This window comes from Passer domesticus, chromosome 2 (assembly GCF_036417665.1).
Source record: "Passer domesticus isolate bPasDom1 chromosome 2, bPasDom1.hap1, whole genome shotgun sequence".
NCBI lineage: Eukaryota > Metazoa > Chordata > Aves > Passeriformes > Passeridae > Passer > Passer domesticus.
In genome coordinates, this window is record NC_087475.1 from 59,976,400 (window position 1) to 59,983,207 (window position 6,808).

The following is a 6,808-nucleotide window of genomic DNA, read 5'->3' on the forward strand; positions in this document are numbered from 1 at the left end:
AGCAGTATCTATCTAGCCTTTATTCTAGTCATATATGAGTTTAACTCTTTCAGTAAAAGGCTGTTGAAAAGATATAATCTAAAATTTTGCATTTGACCACTAAGCAAGTGGAGTTCTTATTTGAAACATAAGATAAATTGTTGGATTTCATTGTCATTCTGATTATTAAATATTACTCTTTAGCATTGCATGGTCAGGGACCCGGTCCCTAAGTGATTAGATACAAATTATGCAAACAGCTAAACAATCTTTGGATAATTTTTTTAAATTATAATTTATAATTATTAACTTGTAGCTCTTATGTGGTTTATGATTAGTTTATTAAAAGTGAATGTCAGAATTTGACATAGAGCTCAGATTTTTTTTTCCTCCCACAAATGATCTACTGCTACTCAAAGCAAACATTACCACTTACAGTTTAAAATTTTCTTTTCTGGAATTGTTCTTTCTATTCAGCAATAACATACTTTTATAGCTGATTACAAACTAAATTTAACATCACAATATTTTTGAAAAGGAAGCAAACATTGAGAACAAAAAGGAAAGTAAAACCAACCTGACACATAGGAGAGAACAGTTTTTCACTACAAAACTTGTCTTAAAAGTGAGACAGGTTTATTTAAGCTTTTTTATTAAAGAGTATTGAAACTCTGCATGGTACTTCTACATATATAACTAGTTTCTATCTATTTGTAGACAAAGTTGAGCTACTCTGCAAACAAGGAAGGGATGTTCCAAAGCCAAAAAAAGAGAAGCAAAATAGTGAAGAAAAGAATCCTAGAATGCTTAAGCTGGAGGAGAAATAATTCTTAAATTTTTGATTTATTGTAGTTTTTTGACTACAAAATTATTGCTTAGGGCAAAAGAAGCCATGGTTTTGAGACTAACAGACACTGCCCTACCAGTGTAAGAGTGAGTCAAGTTTCCTTTTGCCGCATAACCAGAATCTCTTGATTTTTTTCTTCATATTTGACTATGAAGTAAAATTTTGACAAAGCATTTATTTATTTTCCATGACATGAATAAGAATTTCTTTTTTTAGGAAGATCATTGCCAGCAGGCTGAGGGAGGGAATCCTGCCCTTCTACTCAGCCCTGCTTTGGCCACATCTGGAGTGCTGTGTCCAGTTCTGGGCTCCTCAGTACAAGAGAGACACAGAGCTCCTGGAGCAGGTCTGGTGTAGAACTACAGAGATTAATACTGACTGAGAGGGGATCTCATCAGTATCTACCAGTATCTGAAGGCAGGGTGCCAAGAGGATGAGGTCAGATTTCTTTTGGTGGGGCCAAGCAGTAGGACAAGAGGCAATGGAAGCCATCTGCACAGGAAGTTCCATCTGAGTATGAGGAGGAACTTCTTCACTGTGCAAGTGACCATGCACTGAAAAAAATTTCCCAGAGAGGCTGAAGAGTCTTTCTTACTGGAGATATTCAGGAACCATCTGGCTGCAGTCCCCTGTCATGTGCTCTCAGATGTTCTGGCTTGAAGAGGGAGGCTGGACCAGGTGACCTCCTGTGGACCCTTCCAACCTGATCCATTTTACAATGAGTACAGAAGCAGGAAATAACCTCTGTGTCCAGATTCTAAATATTCTTTTTTTGTGTTGTACCAAATTATGATTTCTCCTGCTGCCTTGGAAATGAGGGAAAGATTCAAAGAAAAGAAGAATAGAAAGTAGAAAAGAAATTTGGTATTGGCTAATGATAGATAGTGATTCTGCTTTTCTTCCAAAGGCTATTTTAAAATTACAAAGTCGTCTCACAGTTCCCATCAATAAAAGACACAGCACAATTCTTTCTCCCTGGACCTGCAGAGCTGAACCTTAGTCATACAAATAGATCCACATTGGCTTCAGTGAAGCAGCTTGTAGGTTTGATACAAACATAAACATATATTCATATACAATTCTGTAATTATCAATGTGCATAACAATTTGCAGGACAGCCACCTCATGTTTGTGTCTGACTGGCTTTAATTACATTAAGAACAGCTAAAAAATCTTATCCTCCTGCCAGGCTGCCACACTTTTAACTCTGTATGAGGTGTCTAGGAAGGAAAATAAGCCTGTGTGCAATCTTTCACATTCATGGACTTCTATTGTTTATTTTACTTTCTTTTAAGCTTGAAGTAAACAGGTAGCTCAGTTATCAATATGAAAACAGAGAATTTTGTATAGATTACAGTTTGCATGAAAGCGAAGGACAGCACAGCAGGCTTGCTGGTGCAAAGTAGGACAGTAGAGGCATAAACCATATCCTTATATTGTGAAGAAACTGTTCTGCTGTAACTTTCAGTGTGCATGAGAGGCAGGTTTGGATGTCCAGCTGTGTTTTCCACTCTGGCTTGTGATGGTAGAGTGTAAAAACTGGAGATGTTTTGATTCCTAAGCAGAGTACTGAAAAATATTTTGAGAGAAAGTGAAAAGAATGAATATAAAATGTTCTTTTCTCTAAAGGGAACAGTCAAAATTACTGACAAAGCAATTTCACTGCATGGCTGTGGTTTCTACTGCTGTGTTAAGATTTCTTTTTTTCTCAGTGCCCACACCTGGGTACCTACAGATCCATGGCAATGTTACACTCTTACATCAGTATGCCTGAGTACTAAAGGTATTATTATAAGCCAATAGTATGGGCTGCAAAGGACTATGAGATAGTGACTCTGCTACATTTCCTTTAAAGTGTGCTCTATTGATTTGGTGGTTTTTCCTGCTGAGTGTGTTTGTATCTTGATGGCTTGCATATCTCCAATCAAGTGACATAGAAAATAGAATTTAGATTATTTGTTTTATTCAATTATAGATCCATTTAACTTATACTAAATTTGCTTCAGTTTTCAGATGGCTGTAGCATAAGAACAGTGAACTGTACCAGATGAGTTTACTGCTACTAAAAAAACCAAAAAATTAAACAGCCAAATTGAAGCCTTTCTTCATCTGAATTTCTCAGTCTGTTTTTTGGTGACTTGAATTTCATGACAAGTGTCTCACTAGGTGACACATGGAAGTGTCCTCAAACCATGGGCCTAGGGGTATCACTGCACTCAAATACACATCCACCAGCAAGTAATTTAAACTGAACAAAATCACAGATCTTGAAGGATGGTAAAAGCAGTGTAGTACATACTACTACTTTTAATTCAATAGCATGAGTTTTGTTCAGATTGCATTCTAAGAAACATGTAAGCTAATGATGCCTTCCATTAATATAAAATAACATCTTCTATAATATTTTTCTATCTTTTTATCCCAAAACCACTTTTTTGTTCTCTGAAAATATATATACACAGAAAAAATGACAGCTATTCTGCGTGGTGGAAATATGAAGAGATTTTGAGAATATTTGAGGTTAGATGGATTTCTGAAACATGCAATATAAGCAGGGTGTTTCTGTATTTAATGAACAGTGCATTTGTAGCAACAGAAAAAGAGAATGCATGCAACATACAACCATTTACCTTAGTGCTACAGTGTTGTGCTTAGCCTGAGTGATGAGGGTTTAAAAACTTGTGCAGCCAAGTTGAAGAAAGCTAATGTGCTAATACCCCTAAAGAATATGTATTAATTATTAGAGAAATGTAGACTGCTAGGACAACAAACTGGGTTAAACCAAATACCCAAGTTCATCTCCAACAATGGCAACAGATGCCAATAGAAATGAGTAAAATAGGTCAAGAATATATGGCTGCTTTCTCAGCCTCCAGCAATATGTGGCTCTTGCCTTTCCTAAGCCAGAAATATAATTTTGAGGTGGTGTTTGGGGCCGGATTATTAAGAGTTGGGGGGCTGGGGGGGAAGAAAACATCTTTAAAATTGAATGCTTGTACCGTAAAGCATCTTTAATAAATTCCTAAAATACTACTCAAATTCAGTTTTCTTATAGATTGTTTACTAAAGAAAACCTACAGGAGCCTGAAGTATTTATTGCTTATTGGGAGTGGGAAGGTGCTAAAATTATGCAGAGGCACTGAATTTTTTCATTAAGCTATCAAACCTCTATGATATAGCTCGCAGTACCTCAAGAAAAATTACTCCCTTGCAAATTGGTTACTATTCACATGTACTGATGTACCTTCTCTTGTGGGCTATTGAGAATTAGAAAAATTATTGAAAAAAATCCTGAAATGCCACAGATGTCCCAGTTCAGAGCACCAGAGCCACAAAACATTTAACAGGGGAAAAAATTCCAACCAACCAAAGAAACCCACAACAAAGCAAACAAACAAAACAACTCACCAAGGAGCAAAATGAAAATAAGGTAGCGTGCTGGATACACACTGTCATGTAATCTTCCTACCCAGTTCTTACTTCCCCTCACACTCTACTTGTCCCCTGAAATTCTGTTCCATGTTACAACTTGGTCCCTGAAAACTCACCTAAGGGAAACAGATCTCAATGTAGAATCAACTTCTTGGAGACATAACCCCACAAAGGAATACTGGGGAACATTAATAGATGGGTAAATATATGATACATACAGGATGAAAAAGAAATCATAGAAAATAAAATCATTATAATTTATTTATCATTATCAATATATCATCATTTAATGCTAATTAGTAGGGCGTAATTGGAAACAGATCTCACTGACAGGAGCTATGTTCTTTTGAGATTACAAATATGACAAAGTCATCTAAGTAATTTGACCCAGAAGTTCATCACATTCTGAATAATAAATTTGATATATTACCAAAAAAATCATTGTGGTATATATTCAATGAATTAAAACTGACTGATAATCATCACCTAATAGGAATATTTTTAGTCACATCTCACCGTGATCTGTTCTTGCCTCCACACTAGTCAATATTGTTATCAATGATCTGGAAGAAAACCTCATTAATGGTAAGGTCTACAGATTACACAAAACTAGTAAAGTGATAAATTAGGATAAGAACAGGTCAGTTTGACAGAGCAATCAAGTTCACTTAGCAAGATGAGACCATCTGAGCATCATGCTTTCTAAAACAATTGAATTTAAGGACAAGCATCTGTGAAAATGAAATTTAGGTCAGAGTTGAAGGAAGGAATAGTTTTGAAAAAGAGCTGGTTTTGAAGTGATACATAAACAGTGTTTCCAACATGACCTCCTGGTAAAAAAAAAAAAAAAAAGCCAAGCTGTATTCAGAAATGTTCAGCCAAAGATATTCAGAAATTAAAAAATAATACTGAGAAGTGCAAACTATTTATTCCACTGTATATAACCAATAATAATATTTATAAATAGGGAAAAAAAAAGGTAAAAATTCTGAAAAATTCTGTTGGTTGCAAAAGAGGATGTTTATAAATTAAAAATGTTTAGTGAAGATGTAAAATAGTTTCTAAGACCTGGAAGATCTCACTTTTCCTAGAAGCCTAGAGTTGAGTCCTTTTAATGTACATGGGAAACATTATGAGGTAGTTTGATCACTGTGCATGTCAGGGAAAAATTTCTGGCTAGCAAACAACGATAAAAAAAATCTTCCACTGGTTTAGAAGTTAATCTAGACAAATTTAGACTAGTAATAAGTGATTTTTTTAACAATAAAGCTATCAATTGTCAGAAGAATTTATTTTGCAACATGATGGAATCTCTGTTATTTGAAAGCCCTAACTCCTGTAAAATATATTCTTCATTCCACCCAAAGCTGTACATACAGGAAAAAGTATTTACAGAAAAGATTATCACAAAAATCTGTACATGAGTGATCTAAGATGTTGCTATATATGAAAAAATAAAAAGAGAGAAAAAAGATGCCTACAATGAACCAAAAGGAAAGAATCTTCCTTGAAATATAAAATAGGATTACTTCACTAATGCTGATGAGGTATACCAGGATAACCATTTAAACATTTTTCAATTTTTTACACCTCAGGATTAATTTCTGCAGTTCTAACAAGGCTAGTAGCAGAGGGAATAACTTTAAGCACAACCTGGCCACAGAAGGAGAGAAGGGGACGCATTTGTTGGAAAATGGATTGCTGTATAATTTGAACAAGTTTGCTGCTGTTGAGGCGCTGAGAAAATGAATGTCCAGCCACCTGTGGTTGATGACCCTCAGCCAGCAGTGCAAGCAAAAAGCAAGTGACACAAGTCAGAACACAAAGGGAAAGAATCACATGCAGGAGTGGGTCTACACGGGGATGTTGTAGGGTTGGATAAACATTTTGTACAATATGTACAGAATTGTCACCTCTGTGCACTTCATCCAAAACACACTGAGCACAGCCAAGCAAGGGATAATACACACAGGTATTGAAGAGGTCCCCACAAGGGGTGGCCCCCTACAAGAGGTGTAGCTGTGCCCACCTGTAATAGGTAAGCAGCTTCTGATGATCCAGTCTTCTCAATCAGCCATCAAGTAAAAGTGGCACCATCACAGAGACAAGTCAGAAGCTTGTGTATTTTATGTATTACTCAACTTCCACATTGTTGCCATGTTTCTGGTTATGACTCATGAAAACATGTAAATACTTTCATATTCATATTCCACAGACAGTTTAAATCATCATTTTATTGTGAGAATGTTACCTTGTTTCCTTTTATTTTCTAAATCAGAGTATTATGCCCAGATATAAGCAATCTAATGATCTCTAGGGTTTTTTTTTTCTGTTATTATCTCCAAATCAAGAAGATTTGGGCTATTCACATGGTAGTCTACAGGAGTATTACAACTGGATTATCTTTGATGATTTACTTAATGTACCCAATACAGGTTGAAAGCTCATAATAAGAAAGCAACATGATCCACGTCACAGTGCAGACAGCAGAACCTTGCATACTTCAGGCGGCACTGTGGGTTTGCATGCACTCTCCCTGAAAACCATGTA